Raw genomic sequence first — 17,480 nt, forward strand, 5'->3', positions numbered from 1 at the left:
TTTGCGTTTTTTTTTTTTTTGTCTTCGTTTATTGTTCTCATCGCTGGGTCGCCCCCATCTCGTAAGTTGAGAGTCTCTCTCTCTCTCTCTCTCTCTCTCTCTCTCTCTCTCTCTCTCTCTCTCTCTCTCTCTCTCTCTCTCTCTCTCTCTCTCAAGCAAAAACAACACTAGAAGTAATTTGAAACTCCGGATGCGAAGACGCAATTCGTGACGAAATTGATTTAAGACACTACGCAATAAACGCGGCGCCAATTACCCACGAAGAAAGATCGGCAGAAATTGCTTCATATCTATATTTTGTCGAATGAAAAAAAAAAAAAGATAATGAAAAAAAAAACCCACACAGCAGAAGACGATTAGGAAGAAGGCCTCAATGTTCCGGTCGGGGCGTGGCTGGAGGCGGTTGGCATCTGCTCTTAACCTACATCAAGCTTGGCGCGAAAACTCCGGACCAACACAGTTCTTAGGCTTCCCTCCGACTTCGCCAGTTTTCTGGGGTTTTTTTTTTTCCTCTCATATTTCTTCTTATTCTTCTTCTTCCCTTACGTGTCCAGTTTACCTTAGTGTTCCCTTATAATTTACTCTCAATCAGTTCCCGTTGTACCGAATTATTGATAATTGGACTTAACGTTTAAAGAAAGTTTTGTCATTTGAAGTAAGAACAGTGTTGATGCGGCGTTCTGGTCTTCCCCCTCACGCTCAGGTAACCGTCATTGTTATACCGTTTACGTCACGTTTGCCGTCGTCTTCCGTCAGGCAGACTCACCTCCAAATTAAAAAAAAAAAAAAAAAGAGGTGAAGTGAACACGTCTCAATGCAAACAGCGGTCTTTAAGTTGACCTCTTGAGCACGGAGTTGCGATCGTTAAGTATACGACCCGTGGGTATGATGGCTTGGTCCTTGACCTAACTCAGATGGGTTGAAATCGGCTGTAAAAAGGCGTCTAGAAAATAATCTCCTACTTATATATCCCAAAGTCTTGGGAATCTATTTTTTTCCTGTCGTTTTTCTCTTCTTTTTTTTCTGCGGTTTAGGGAGGTTATTTACCCCCCCCCCCCCATCCAAAACTGTTCCCTCGTCTGAAAGTGTTTCGATTTAAAGATGTCCATCGTTAAGGAGGAGTTCCTCTTGGGGTAATTGTGAGGTGGCTGCGCAGTACTTGTGTGCAGTTCTGTGCTTTGTGCTGCTTCATCATTTTCATTATTTCTTGTGTGATTTCATCTAACGCCCCACAGCTGTTCTGTTTCAAATAGAATGGCTGACTTTGAATAAAAAACATAAAATTTCAGATAAGGAAAAGAAACTAATAAGTTAACAAAGCTGGAAGGTGATTAATTGGGGGATTCGTACGAGTTGGAAAATATTAGATTACTTGCAACTGTTTAACAGATAATGCGATACGGTTAGGAGGTGATACAGGGTTTTAGCACGACAGTACGACGCAGGGCTGTGGTGGGCCTGGCCTTTGTTCAAGAGCAGTACGGATCGTGCTGAACGATCGTGTCGCCGTGGTTAAAAGGGGTTCAGCAAGGTTACGTCACCCGTCCAGCCTCGCTCAGGCAAGGTGAAGGTTGTGACAGATCTATGTTGGTCTGACGTTATCACACACACACACACACACACACACACACACACACACACACACACACACGGCATACTTTGATGAGTTGTATGGTAGGTAAAGCTCAAGAAAATGGGGCCCCCCCCCTCACGAGGGTAAAACTCCCTCCCCGTCCATTACGAAGACGCTGTTTGTCAGGAAGCATTGGCGCTACCTATTTGTAATGGGTAATCAGTGTTTACCAACCCTGGTGTTCAGAGGAGTCTCTTGTGTGTGTGTTCACTACGTGCCATCCTTTCTCTCCTGTAGTCCTGCTGTAGTCATGTTGTAGGTCTCCTCCACCCTCTTCTTTATGCGGATTATCGTCTCATCTCTTCTTCCCCCCCCCCCCCTTCCCCACTCGAACGCTCTCAAAACAAGGTCAAACCAGATATATTGATGACGTCAGCGTGGCTTTACTCAGACGACCTCGCTTAACCTACACGTGTGTACAGAAAACGTGTACAATGGTTTTCTCGGCCAGTTTCTGTAATTGTTTATTATTTTCAACACATAGAACGTTTCTCCGTGATATGCGCTGATTGGAAACATCATATTCAATGCTATAGACGAATGTATATGAGAATAATGTGGTCTGAGGTGGCGTAGAAGCACAGGATAAACGTCGGATCTGGGTCACGTGACATGGAACGCGCGTTGTTGTCAATGTCATGCGCGGGAAGGGGACGGGACGGACCTGGATAATTTAATTTATTTCCGTACGTGCGAGGCTCGGGCAGCCGGCGAGCACCCGGAGCTCAGCAGCGCCGTCCTCAGGGAATGTAGGATGTATGTATATGAATTACCAGGGCTTCGATGGTGGCGCCTCCCGCGGCGTGGGAGAGAAACAAAGAGCAACGAACCGTTATTTTGAATTAGTGACTTTTTTTTTGTCTCGGTGCGCATTTTCTTGGGGTTACGAACTGTGATGAATTCCATTGTTATAAAACTTTTTTTAATGGGTCTGATGAACTCTGGGCTGAGTATCCCATTGACAGAATGGATTTGTTTCATCGCGTTTGATCTGGTGAATGCTGCCACCTCCTCACTGAGGCTGTTCACTGAGGCTGTTTGTGGCGGCGGCGCCGGTGCTGGTGTAAGGATTCTGTTGGTGGAATGTAAGGACGGGGTGGGGTCGGTCTCGTGGTTGAGTGAGGTGGTTGGGATGAGCCGGTGGAGTGGAAGCGGTGTACGTGGAGGATGCATTATGTGGATGAGTGGCGGAGTTGGAAACAGGTCAACAACAGCCGTGACCCTTCAAGACATCTTACCTGTTGACCCTCATGGCCCGTCGTGACCCGTTGACCCGAGAAGCGCCTGACCTAAATACAATCGGTGACCTTCTCAGAAGTGCCGTGGTAATTAGGCTCTATGAAGCGACACGTTGAGTGAGATATTGAGAAAAAAAAAAGTAAAATCAATTGACTTTTCCATATAACAAAAAATGGAATAATTCAAAGTGATCATATTCAGAAGGTCTCCAAGTGATGACCATATTCAGAAGGTCTCCAAGTGATGACCATATTCAGAAGGTCTCCAAGTGTTGATCATATTCAGAAGGTCTCCAAGTGATGACCTTATTCAGAAGGTCTCCAAGTGTTGATCATATTCAGAAGGTCTCCAAGTGTTGATCATATTCAGAAGGTCTCCAAGTGATGACCATATTCAGAAGGTCTCCAAGTGATGACCACATTCAGAAGGTCTCCAAGTGTTGATCATATGCAGGTCTCCAAGTGATGACCATATTCAGAGGGTCTCCAAGTGATGGCCATATTCAGAAGGTCTCCAAGTGATAATCATATTCCGGAGGTCTCCACGTGATCCAGAGCGTTACCAAGTTATTCCACTGCTGTCTCGCTGTCAGCCGTGCGCCCTGTGGTCATGTGGTATTGCGTTACTTATTCAATGTGCTGGAGTGCCATTTTGATTCGCTGCTCCTGCGGGCCTTTGCTGAGTACGAAAATCATTTGTGCTCAGGGCAGGTCCCTGTCCGTATGATGGCTGTGAATATTTACCTATGAAAAAATAACAAGTTATAAACAAGCCATTTTTTTTTTTCAAACGACTAGAAGTTTTCGACTTACGAAATCTCAGGCTTGTCCGGTCATAACCACCAGCTCACGGAGCATGCGCGTTAGCCATATGACCCACCATAACCCACCATGACCCTACTCGCCCACCATAGCCCACCATGACTCTACTCGCCTACCATGACCCACCATGACTCTATTCGCCCACCATGACCCACTTTAACTTTACTCCCAACTGGCTCACCGATCCGTTTCCGACTCCGTTGAGTGTGTGTGTGTGTGTGTGTGTGTGTGTGTGTGTGTGTGTGTGTGTGTGTGTGTGTGTGTAGTGAAGCCACGTATTACATAACCAGTATATAAAAGACACACATAAGTTACTACCCTTATCTGTTATCGACCAACTCGCAGTGGATAAAAAGAATAAATGCGTGTCTTAAAAAAAGCGATGTGTGAAGGAAATAGTGTAGTTTATTAGGACGATTGTAATTATCTGCTATTATTGATGATGACAAGACATGTCTTTGATGATAAGAATATATGAACGTCATTAAAGGGAAACTAATAATAGCGAACAACCAGCCGAAGAAACTCGATAGTGATAGAAATTCTTTGGAGAAAACTGGCAGAGTAACAAAGACACGTTGTAATTAGCCGTAATGTAAAACATTCGCGAGACTTGCATGTCACTGGAGAGATATAGATGTATTGAGCCTCGAAATGTCCCACTTGGCATCTATTTTCGGAGTTGTTAAGGTTATTACACGCAGTTGTATATACCAGTAAGCTTATTACCTTCAAAGAGCATGTGTTAATCCCCTTTATAATGATGTCGATTCCTTAGCATAGACTCTTTTATTTGCGCATCCCTTCGAAAATCGTATTATGAACTGCGTCATAACAGAGAATTTACGTGGCTACATCTGACTGTATTATGTCAATCGCGGGACCTTATCTTTTGTTTTGATTACAAAAAAAAAAATCGCATGATACGTATTCTGAAATCATTTCCTTTGTTTTGGATAGCCACTAAATCCAAGAACGTACACATACACACGTGAGACGGAGTTTTTTTTTTTTTTCTTAAGTAACACGTGTGTTCTGAACTGTGGCGAGGTGAGCACAGCTGGTTGACCGTCTCGTGGAATGGGCTTAGAAATAGTGAGGGGTCTGAACGTATGGCATGTCGTCGGTAAGAATATAGTGTAGATCTGAAACTACGTGGGTTTGTAAGCTGCCAACGTAGCGAGGTTCTTGAAAATTGTGTGGCCAGGCTGACAACATAGAATGTTTTTTTTTTCTTTTCATCCAAAACAACATAGCGAGGATCTGTTGTGATGAAGACTTACATCGTAACAAGGATCTGTCGTAATGTTGCGTCATAGACTTTAAAAAAAAAAGACGTAGCGAGGATGTGATATGATGCCCTGATGCAGATTTCCAACACAGCAGCGATCTCATATGATGTGATGCAGGGCTCCCAACACAGCAACGACGATCTGAGACGATGCTGTGATGCAGTGTCCTAACACAGCATCAGTCTAACGCGATGCTGTGTTGCAGGCTTCCTAACACAGCATCGATCTCACGCGATGCTGTGGTGTAGGCCTCCCCAGCACAGCAGCGATCTGCCACGAGGCCGTGATGCAAGGGCGGGAGGCTGTGGTGGAGGGGGTGACCACGGAGATTAACCCTTCACGTGGATGGCCGCGTGTGAGATCCCTGTGCTGGCGACGCCTCAGGCGTGGCCCACGCGCGCACCGGTGCCTGCCTCACGCCACTCCAGCCGTCATAATTTGCATACTGTCAAGCAGAGAGAGAGAGAGAGGAGGAGGAGGAGAAGACGGCAGCCGGTATCTGGGTGACGCTCAAGGCCGCCACCGCCATCGTCGTCACCGTCACCATAATCATCTCCAGCCGCGTCGTGGAGGAGGAGGAGGAGGAGGAGGAGGAACTTGGATCGAAGATTAATGTTATAGAACGATTTCCCATTTTATTATTACGTTTCTTCTTTCTTTTTTTTGGGGGGGAAACGAACATTTTGAAGGGGAAAAATATGAAATAAAGCTTTGAGCGAACGTAGGTATATCGAAGCTGAAGTTCTGAGACTTTGAGTAATCGTATGTTTGGCGAGTAAAGTTTTGCAGAAAGAGTTTTGATTGATGCGTTGCAAGTTGTAAAGTTCCAATGCAGTTGGAGGTCTGTGTGATAACGATACCATGCATCAGTCTCACACGATGCTGTGATGCAGGCTTCCTAACACAGAATCGATCTCACACGATGCTGGGTGTGGAAGTAGGCCTCCCCAACACAGCAGCGACCTGCCACGACGTTGTGACGCATTCTTTCAAGCGCTTCTGACAGCCGAAATGAGTCACATTTTGCCAGTTCACTTACACTACGGTATTCCTCCCATAAGTAGCTTTACGTCATGTCTCGACACTTGCGCGTCACGGGGTTTGGAAATAATTAGGAAATAATCCAGCGACTTAACCAGTCACTGTGGGTCGCCGTGCTTTACGACGTGCGACTTGTGGGTCGGTGTTGATAACTTAAAGATGTTTTCGTGTTTGGATCATCCCGGGAGAATTTTTGAATGATTAAGTGCAGCTGAAGCATTAATTCTTAAAGAAAATGAGGGAGTAATTGTTTTGCAGACTTGAGAAAATAAAGCGTTAGAGAGAGAGAGAGAGAGAGAGAGAGAGAGAGAGAGAGAGAGAGAGAGAGAGAGAGAGAGAGAGAGAGAGAGAGCAATTGTTTCGTAGACTTAAGAAAATGGAGTGTTGATAATTGTCTCGCAGGAAAAACCTTTTCAGTCATGAAATGTATTTCTTTTAATGTCTTTAGTTTCAGATTATTTCATATTACAATGAACATTTCTTGAGACGCAGACTTTTCTTAAGGACAACATTTTTTTTTTCCTTTGGTCATGTCAAAATACACGCCCACTTGGGGTACGACACTGTCGATTAAAGAGCAAGCTAATCGGGATACGGAATTCAGAGCGAAGAGTTGGAGAGGATGGTGTCTCGAGGAGAGAAAGGCACGCGAGGAACCGATTGACCAGCTCAACAGTGTTTTGACAGATGGAAGACACACTATAGGCCTCAGTGTGAATGATTAACCTCACGAGAAAGAAAGTTGTAGGAACCTGTGGATGAGAAGGGCTTGAGAACCAGGATGGTATGTACCTGAACCGTTGCCAGAGCTTCAACGTGGAACTGTCCGCTGGCGAGTATTAGAGTCACATTGAAGTACATGAGTGGGGAAATATCCAGCGCGCTGCTCGCAGCGTATATTACTCCAGAACTACGGTTGAGTTTTCAAGTTTTTTGTTTGCCCATCCGTACAACGCTGCTTCTTTGTTCTATCAGGTCATCAACTATGATCCCTCCCATCGTTTTCGCTCAGTGACCTACTTTTTTTTTCTCAATGCTTTTCGAAAACTTATATTCCGTGCCTCACGGAACTTGTCTTTCCCAAACTTTGTCGTGTGGCTCAACATTTCTCAACTTGGCATTTCGGTTTGGTGCATTTCTTTCTCAATTCTTCCATCTGTACAAACTCTCCGACAGGTTGACACCTCAGCTGCGAATCGTTGCTCGCCTAACATCAACACGCTGTACTCCTGTTTGTAGAATATCTCGTTGTTCGCCGCAAGGATTGGTAATTCCGAACAAAGGATGATCCAGGAGGAGCCAAGGCCCTCTTAGGTTTCCTTCCTTAACGATGTGGAACAGATAGTTAAACCTCCCAACGCGAGCTCCTCCCCCTTCCCCTTTACCCTTACCATTCCTTCACCACAGATGACCCCCTTTTCTTTTCTGAGCTGTCCTCCCACAAGACAGATACTATTTCTACACCCTTCATCTGGGTCCTCCGACCACAATCATATTCCTGTCACTTCCAGTTAGGAACGTCCATCCATATATCTCTCTCGTGATGCGGGAAAATCTAGCAGTCACCCCTAAGCAACTTCTTTATTGACTCTCCGATTGTATGTACCGCCTTTCCAAGGGACGCGGGTACTGCTTCGCTGGGCGGAGTGCCTCCAGCTGTGCTGACCGTGTAGCGCAGGTTACCTTGGACGGAGTCCTACGTCCCTTCGTATCTGTGCCACCCGATTCATGGCTTGATCACTCCTGCTCATGATACCTGTTGCATCAGGTCATAAAACTTTCCCTTCACCTAAATCCCTCTCTGCTTTCATTTCATTTCGGAATTACCTTCAAGGCTGTTCTTCGTAAGGACAGGCAATCCATAAAAAAGTGTGTGTCCTAATCTGACCATTTTTTTAATATACTTACAGATCTTTCTGGTCCTTAACCAAAAGCATTTATATAGTCTCGTTTAATTCAGCCTTTTCTTTTCTTCCAACTTGATCACCTATAGCCAACCCTTAAACCAGTGAGGCGCTCTCTTTGGCAGCTTTTCTCTCTCCTCTATTTCTGCTTTGATTAGACCTTCGTCTAGTCTTCCTAGCCTGTCTCCCGTACGCATAGCCCTTCCTATATATTCATCGCACAGCGTCTTACAAATTTTCCCGTCTCCCCAAACCCGTCGCCAGCGTCCCAGATTGGGAGAACAGTGGGAGGAGGCCAGGTGTCTGCTGGAGAATACTATAACTGATTCAAGCTCATGGTTAAGGAAATATTCATCAAGCTGTTTAAATCGTTAATAAGACCAAAACTAGATTTGGTCCAGAGAAGGGCAGGGATGGTACCGGATTTAAAAGAGCTGAGTTACAGGGGAAGCTAGAGAGAGAGAGAGAGAGAGAGAGAGAGAGAGAGAGAGAGAGAGAGAGAGAGAGAGAGAGAGAGAGAGAGAGACCTTAGAGTTGCCCACTTGGAAGACAGAAGGGTGAGGGGTGCCTTGATCACCCAGTTTAAGTTTTTAGAACACATGGATGACGCATACGGTGAACAGTTGCTATATAGAGACGTGTGGATAGAACGACGGAGCACATATAACATGAACTTAAGCAAGAAACTTGAAATATGTGAAGAAAGTGCGTTTATGATAGAAAAAGTGTTGCGTAAATGGAATATAAAAGTCCCGAAGACATAACAATTTATGATAAGTCAGAATGCAAAAATTAGGAAAGTTGTATGATGGAACATAATGTTCATGAGATGGTGTGTGTGTGTGTAGAATTCTCTCCCCGTACATTACAAAATTGGTAATTACACACGGCCCACCGTATCGTAGTGGTCTGCGTTGCTGACCATAAATCAGCACGGAGCCGCCCTGGTCGGACCTGCATGGGTTCAAATCCTGGGCGAGGGAGCCCACACCCAGCCCACTTGTTCATCCTCCCCTCAGGACAAGTCGTTAAGCGGGTACCTGGAATAGGCCAGTGTGTGTGTGTGTGTGTGTGTGTGTGTGTGTGTGTGTGTGTGTGTGTGTGTGTGTGTGTGTGTGTGTGTGTTTACGTAGGATTAAAGAGACGGGGCAACGAGAGTGTAAGACTCTTCCTGTAACACACACACACACACACACACACACAACTTCCCAAAAATATAACATAACAAACTTAACCTTTGACCTTTCAGCTACTCCAGTCTTTCGACCTCACGTGATTAATGCACTCATTGACTTAGAGGTGTCCCCCCCCCCCTCTCTCTCTCTCTCTCTCTCTCTCTCTCTCTCTCTCTCTCTCTCTCTCTCTCTCTCTCTCTCTCTCTCTCTCTCTCTCTCTCTCTCTCTCTCTCTCTCTCAATCCGGAAAAGTAGTCAGGTGTGTTTCCTTGTGTGTCCCTCTGGGATCTTTCATTACGGGCGCGAACATCTCGTAATGAGACAGGCCGGGTGAGGTTCATCGAGGGGATTACTTGGTTTTTTTGTCCCGTGTGTGGGACAGGGAAGTGAGAAGTAAAGTGGGGATGGGCGGTGGGGTTGTAGGAAGAGGAAGTGAGAGATGGTTTGGGGTGGGGGGGGGGGGAGATTGATTGGCAAGAGGAAGGGAAGGGGGAAGGATGGTGGCGGGAGGGTGTGAAGAGAAAAGTGAAGAGGAAGAATTAAGAAGAAAAGAGAGGGTAGAGAGAGGAAGGGAGAGATAGACTAAAGCAAAAAAGAAAATAAATCATTACACAAACGAGACACAGAGCACTTTCAGTACATGTACACCATGTTTTCTGTTGCATGGTTGTCTGCCCACACTGTGTTACTGTTACGTCAACCCCGCCCTCTGTTACGTTGGTATTAACCCTAGATGTTTTTTTTGTGAGTTGTGTTATGCTTGTGACAATCGCCGATCTCCGTTACAGTTGTGGTAGCCCCAATATCTGGTACTTGGGTACCAACCACATCCCTCAGAGACACTTGTAGCAGCCCCGCCAGCCAGCATCTGTTACATTTGTGCCAACCCCAGTTACGTGTATATATATATATATATATATATATATATATATATATATATATATATATATATATATATATATATATATATATATATATATATCCACCCCCCTCACCCCCTCAGTCACAGTATTAAGAACCTCAGCATTTGTTACTCTCGCACCAACCCCATCCAGTTATGCACTTACCAACCCCCGTTGTGTTACACCTGTTGCAACATGTAAACCCCGCCATGTCACCCTCGTCTCGTTACATCTGCGACAAACCTCAGACACCTGTTACAGCATGCTAACCCCGCCATGTCACACTTGTCTCGTTATGGATCCTAAGCTGCCTGAACGTATACCGAATTATTATACCGGATTTGCGACCGAGCGTTCGGATCGTAATCCCGTGTTTCCGGACGCAGATCTGGTTATCGTAGCCTAATTAGCTAGACAGTCAGGTCTCAGATGATGCCATCTGACACCGATCTCGAATTTGGTGACCGTTTGATCTGCCTGTTTTGATCACAGAAAATATAGCGTGTGAGCCTAGAATCTAGAATCTAGAGAGGTGCTTATGGATTGTCTGGTGCAGGTATATGGCTTAATATGCCTATATGTGATGCAGATGTGTGGTTGGTTAGTGGTTAAGGGAACACAGCTCTATATGATGCAGATATTCGGTTAGATTAGTGGTTAGAACATAGCTCGTTGTAATGCAGATATTCGGTTAATTAGTGGTTAGGAGAACGTGGCTCTTTGTAATGCAAATATTTGGCTAGTTAGTGATGAGGAAACTTGGGAAGTGGTACATGTCTTGGGGGAAGATTGTGAGGAGGGAGGGCTAATCGAGAGAAGGAGGAGGGAAGGGGGTTTCACGTTGTGTGGATAATGGGAAAGAGGACTTTTGAAGGAGTTGGAAAAAAAGCAGAGATAGTGAAGTAAGAGAGAAGACCGGTGAAGTAAAAGAAGGGGGGTTAGGGTTGAGGTGCTGTCGCCACCGATTGTCGAACGTGGGCAGGCGGTGTGCATGGAGAAGCAGTGGATGGGACCCAGTGCTCCACTCCGGCCCCAGCAGCAGAGGGTTACAGGAAGATCCCACTTACGGCCGACCTATTCCCAGGATATATTGGCCTCGTTGTCCCCTCAGAACACACAGCACTCCCTCAGTACTGTTGTGATATCTGCTGTGGCATACTTTGTGGAAGCAGAGTCGTGGTGTGTGTGCTACAACCTCCGTGCTTGGCTGCCGTCCGTGTGCGACCTCTTATCGTGTGTGTAGATAGGAGCTCTCTGCGATACCTTCTCCGTGTGTTTATATAATCCTTGACTGTACAGGTAACTAGTAGTATTACGATACCATGATCCCATATCTGTTGCAGGGTACGCATGCCTCCCTGGGTGTGACATTTCTGTATGCACATTAAGGTAATTGTTGCTTTGATTAGTTTGCTGTGTTTATACAGTGCTGTAGAAGGTGTTGTTTTTTTTTTTTCTGCTGTTCTTTGCATACTAGGCTCAAACCAATCCTTACATCATCATTCTGGATTTTTTTTTCACTTGTATTTCTTGACGTTTTTACCTGATTTTTTTTATTACCATCATATCCTTTATTACTTACGCCACCATGCATTTCTCTTTTATTATTCTGTTCAAGTGGAAAACACCTTTGCCATAGTTTTCTCCGTCCACCTCTCTTTGTTTCCTGTTTTCTAGAAATCCACGTAAGTATTTCTTTTACAACCAGAGTGATCCCCGTTTTTTGTTGGTCTAGAGTAGTCTCCCCTCACTCCCGTCTTCCGCTGCCTCGCTCTCTTTAAGGTACCTCCTTGGCCTTGAACTCTCTCTCTCTCTCTCTCTCTCTCTCTCTCTCTCTCTCTCTCTCTCTCTCTCTCTCTCTCTCTCTCTCTCTCTCTGTAAACTAGCAGCACAGTTGGTAACAATGAAATGAGGCGAAGTGATTCAGATCATTAATAAACGTTGGGAAGAATGTGTTAAGACACAAGAAGATTCATCAGAGTGAACAAATTGATATGGTCACGATGAGAGAATTAACAGAGGGGAAATGTTTTCAGACGAGAAGGTGTGTGTCGGATGGTAAAAACCACAGCTAATGTTATGAGAGAGAGAGAGAGAGAGAGAGAGAGAGAGAGAGAGAGAGAGAGAGAGAGAGAGAGAGAGAGAGAGAGAGAAGGGGAGAGGTTAGAGGTAGGAGGAGGGAAGGCCGTGCACGTGTGGCGGCCTGACCGGCCTCTCCCGTCACGTTTCCGAGTCACGTGTGTGCGGCGGCGTGTGTGCATGCGTGCGTGTGTGTATGTGTGTGTGCGTCTGGGAGCGGCGGTGTGAGCGTGTGTGTGTGTGTGTGTGTGTGTGTGTGTGTGTGTGTGTGCCAGGGAGCGGCCAGCTTTGAATCAACTAGGTCATATACTTGGTCGGGCCGGCCTGGCGTGGACGCGCTACCTACCCGAGCGCAGTAAACCCGGCCACCCCCCCCCCCCCCTTTGCGTATAGCCATACACAGTGTGATATATACCCCCTCCATCTCCACCTCCCCCCCCCTCCTCCTCCTCCTCTCTTGGTATACCCTGAGGGTATATACTTAGAGGGATCGATCGATCGCGCTCTGCTAGGTAATCCACTTGGGGGCTAACAGGATCAAGGCTGACATCTCTACATGCGAGTGTTGCTCCGGCCGCGGGAAAGACCTCACACGCCGCCCTCCCTCTCTCTCTCTCTCCCTCTCTCTCTCTCTCCCTCCCCTCCCGACACCACCAACACTCATCGCCACCACCATCATCCCCCAGAGGGCCTCTCAGGATTAATACACACGCCCCACAGACACTCGGAATTGACTCGGCAGAGGGGTGCTGGAGTCTCCAGGTGGAACAGGTGAGGCGCGCGTGTGTGTGTGTGTGTCTGTGTGACGAGGGGAAAATACTCAGTGCCAGTGTGGGGGGTTCACCTGAGGCAAGCGGGTGGCGATGGTATAGCTCGCCAGGTTAGATGAGCGTCTCGCGCACTAACCTTACAACGTTCGCTCGGGCCACACCGCTTCCTCTCTCTCTCTCTCTCTCTCTCTCTCTCTCTCTCTCTCTCTCTCTCTCTCTCTCTCTCTCTCTCTCTCTCTCTCTCTCTCTCTCTCAGCCTCTCTCTCTCTCTCCCTCTCCCTCTCTAACGCCAGTCACACTATTCCAGCCTCTCGGCTGGCCAGTGTCAACAGTTCGTCTCTAGTGGAGAAAGTGCAGCGGAATCCTTATCAGTGAATAACCGACTGGAACCGATTCTGTGGAGGAACATACATCTAAAATACAATACTGTGTATGATTTATTGTGATCTAGTTAACGTCTTTTTGTGCTTTTGGAAATATATATATATATATATATCTCGTGTAATACAGTGTAATGTGTCTGTTTTCTGTCGGAAATCTGTTCTTAAGCATTTTGAAAAAAGTTTGGACGTTTTGAACGGACTGGCGTGAATTTTATCGCCAGCGTCTGTGTGACGGCGAGAAACTTGTTTGCCTATGGCGTTCTTCCTCGAGCCAGCCGCTGCGTCTCGCCCTCTGGTGTGGCGGACCCCCTGGGAGCTTCCCATATAATACGTGATTCAGTGACATAACAAGTGCTCCAGGTACTTTACAAGTGCACAGTGTAGTACGTAGCAAGTGTTGGAGGAGCGATGTACGATAGTTTTGACGACGACTTGGCAAGTGTTTGAGGGTTATGTACCAAGTGCCGTGATGGTGTAGCGAGTGTAAGTGTTCCGATCAAGTGTTCTGGTTACATAGTTTGTGCTTCGGCCCTATACACCGGATGTTATAGCCACATTTACAGATGTGCTCCCATAACAAAATACGTCGTTCTCGCTGCAGGTGTTCTTAATGCACAATACGTGATTGGTCTAGATAACAAGTGACGCCATAATTTTCAGTGTTGTGGTTATAAGACACATACCACGGTTACGTGTTAGTTGGTTTGTGTGCATAACAGGTATTCTGGCTCAGCTGTAAGTATACCTCCCACAAAGTGTTCTGCTGAAGAGCCTTACCAGTTTGGAAAGTGTTTCGTCAGCTTGATATAAGCTTCCCTGGCTGCACAACAAGTGTTATAGATAAACAGAAAACGCCTACAATACACACAGTAAGTGCTCCCTCTATATACCATGTGTTCTGCCTTAGTGGAAAGTTACATGGACCGCTAGTTTATATATATATATATATATATATATATATATATATATATATATATATATATATATATATATATATATATATATATATATAAGTGCGTAGGCTGTAGTCCATGTGTTCACAACATAGCAGACGGAGTTGCTGTACTCCGAATCTTATAGCTACGTTGAAAGTGCTTTGAATACGTAAAATGCAGCGGAGTGTTGAGCCGTATGAAAAGTCTGTCTGTGTAGCAGAGTCCACATATAGCAAGTGCTTGGGCTGCATAGCAAGCATCATTGGCTGAAGAACAAGTGTTGTGGCTTCATAGCAAGGGCCAGGGGCTACGTAGCGAGTACTAGGACCGCATACCAAGTGGTGGGGCTACTTAGCAGGTCCTGAGGGGCTACGTAGCGAGTATCGGGCCCACGTAGCAAGTGCTGTAGTTCAGCACGGAGTGCCTTAGTTATGTTCTGGGACAGGTAGGCTGTAGAATGAATTTATGAACCGCGTAGCTATAACTCCGGACGCACTTGAAGTCCGTAGTAGCTTCATAGGAAGAGGGTCTAGCCATGTGGTGTTTATTTCGTCCTTTGGGCCAATCTTCGTGTCTCTAGAGCTGTTGTGTGGCAAGCACTTTATCCCATAGAGTGGTTGGTCGTCTGGGCTGTTGGCCCATATCGCCCGCCAGTGTCATTACAGCGGCTATATCCACCAGCCGGTTTCTTCAGGTGTTGAAGATTATTCCGAGACCACGCTTACATTCTTCACTATACATGCAGCCCGTGCCGTTATTATACGTGACTGCTCTTGGGAGAGGTGTGGATGTGAGCGGCATAAGGCCATTTCTTCGCCCGTTCCTGGCGCTATCTCGCCAAGACGAGAATTGGCGATTATCGCCATTATTGGTAGCGGTATTTTTTTTTCTATATATTTTGTTTTATTGTTTCTCTGTCTTTTCTTTTTTTCTCTCTTTTCATGTGTAACTACAGCGGAAATAATCTACTCTGGGGTGGGAAAATGGCCTCATGGTCGATTCGTGGCCACCTTTCATAGCTCGTTCTCATCACTCTGTTGATCTCGGTGTGGTGGATGATCAGTGGTGTCAAACATCTTCATAGATTATTGACTCACAATTTAAGGTGAGAATATCGAAATGTCAAGTGAAGCGATGTCTGTGAATGGTACGATTCGTTCGTAGTGTCTTGGGAATTCTCGGTGGGCTCTGAAGCCTCGACGCCGTGCAAAGTTTCAGTCAGTAATACAGCCATTTGTAAGACTACGTAATGAAGCTGTGAGGGAGATTACAGATGTAGAAATGACGTCTACAGCCGTGAAAGTAGGTCATAAGTAAAACCTGGTTACGATATATTTATGAACAGAGGCGAGTTGTATGGCGCCACCTTTCTAGCAGGGTCTGCCAAAGTACGATAATTGATTTCCTACAATTCGGAGCAGGATTTATTTGGGATAGTTTTTTTTTTCTTTTTTTTTATTTAGATAGAGAGATCCTGGATGTTTTGCCATCGCGAGTGCTGTGTGTAAAGTTGATAAAATACCTCAAGTTTGACCGTCACAATACAGATATCATTCACGTTAAAACTCACGAATAATATGAATTAGTCGATATTTTTCAACATTTTTGAAGAATCTACTGAATATTTACTGTATGATTAATATTTTTGTCTATATCACTCGAGTTGGATTTTAAAAGAACAAAAAGAGTATATATAATACCGTACTTGATTTACTTTTGTTATAAAAAACTTTTTAGTTTCCGTGATCAATCGGAGTGAGAGTTTTGAGTGTATACGAACAACAATTGCCCACTTCGTGAATTTCGATAATTGTCACCGGTGCAGATTTCATGTGGCACGTGTGCCGATAATCTATGGTGTCGGTCCAGGATTCGTAAACTGATATTTTTCAAGTTGATAAGCGTATAAGACAGTTTTTAGACGACGTATACAAAGGAATTGAAGTAGGGACAAAAAGTATTGGGTCCTTTGGAGTTTGTGATGGTGGAAGAGATCAGAAACTTAAGGAATGGTGAAGTTATAGTTGAAAGGCATACAGATGATTTCAAAAGAGAAATACCCATAACCTTGACAGATAATAAAACAGGCGCAGTTAGTCATGGGGCTCGAAGCGATGTATTTATCAAACAGTTCCATAAACGTATGTATGGTGCTGCCTTCAACTACTGTAACTGATAAATGCTTTATGTTGATAGCCCTATTGCAAATGAAAAACTGTGTCTCATTCGAAGTCAAACCGTTTGTTTACCCACGAGTTTCTACCTGTTCCTACGAAACGAAATGAGACGGTGTTAACCTTATGCGCCATGCGTTGCGCGGCTGTCTTGCCTCAGAGTGAGCGCGCGCCCTGGTCGGCTGTGTGTGACGGGACTGAACGAAGACGACGCAGATGATCTCTCCTTTGAGACCCCCTCCTTGGTAGATAAGGCTATCCCTTTGTCTGTGTGTTTACACTTTAAGGAACTGGAGTGTTTAGGAAAGTGATCTGAAGGGTCTGCAACAGTTGGAGAATGAATTCAAAGAGGTTTGTAGCGTCGAAAAATCACCTCAGAGGTTTTCACCACTGAGGAAAGCCATAGTTGAGGGCGTGCAGGGTTTTGGAATTATACTGAACTTTTTTTTTTATTGTGGTTATGATTTAAGGTTGAGGTTATAATATAACGTTGACGGCCTTAATGACCCTTACCGTCATTGTTTAAACCAAGACTAGCCTACCAACCACGTTAGAAAAATTGAGAACAAAGGAGGTCTCTTAGAGAACCAACTTTAGAAGTATGGTGTTCAAAAGGGGGTCCCTTACTTAGAGAACTTTACTTAGAAAACTAACTTTAGAAGTATGGCGTTATATAGCAAAACGTACTCACCAGTCTGCCTTGCACAGAAAACACAGAAGTCGCAGTTGTAAGAAACCTGATGTTAAGGCCAAAGTAGGTCGGGGTTGGCTGGCTGGGAGGGCAAGCGTGGAACTGGAAACATCTAGTTACAACCACTTACCGTCGCAACGTAGGTCCCGAGGGGAATTTCTGGAAAAATCTGGATTTCCTCAGCGTCTTCGTACGTGCATGTGTGTTGGTAGATTTATCGGCTGCTGACCTGCAGCCGATCGTTAAAAACAGAAATCCCTAACTTGCCTCTTGTGATACAGAACTCCCAGCGACCTGATGCACGACAAGAGACGCCAGTTCTGCGGCGCACCGAAGTAATAAGACGGGAAAAGGAGTGATGGAGTGGAAGCTGCCCAGGGGGGGAGGGGGGGTGGCACCGGTTGGGAGGGGAGGAGGGAAATGACGGAAAATGGGAAGAAAT

The 17,480-nt window shown here is 45.5% G+C and overlaps 1 protein-coding gene across 12 annotated transcripts in view; it reads left to right on the forward strand.

The window, feature by feature from the left end:
* Eip74EF (Ecdysone-induced protein E74) overlaps positions 1 to 17,480 on the forward strand; it is a 630,411-nt gene that overhangs the window by 386,854 nt on the left and 226,077 nt on the right. The window contains exon 1 of one of the 12 annotated variants that reach the window (XM_071660177.1): positions 13,978 to 14,107. The exons of the other annotated variants lie outside the window; for them this stretch is intronic. The gene's annotated coding sequence lies outside the window, so the exon portion shown is untranslated. Of the gene's footprint in view, positions 1 to 13,977; positions 14,108 to 17,480 lie in introns of those variants that run through there. 12 annotated transcript variants of the gene reach the window in all.

Source organism: Panulirus ornatus, chromosome 5 (assembly GCF_036320965.1).
Source record: "Panulirus ornatus isolate Po-2019 chromosome 5, ASM3632096v1, whole genome shotgun sequence".
NCBI lineage: Eukaryota > Metazoa > Arthropoda > Malacostraca > Decapoda > Palinuridae > Panulirus > Panulirus ornatus.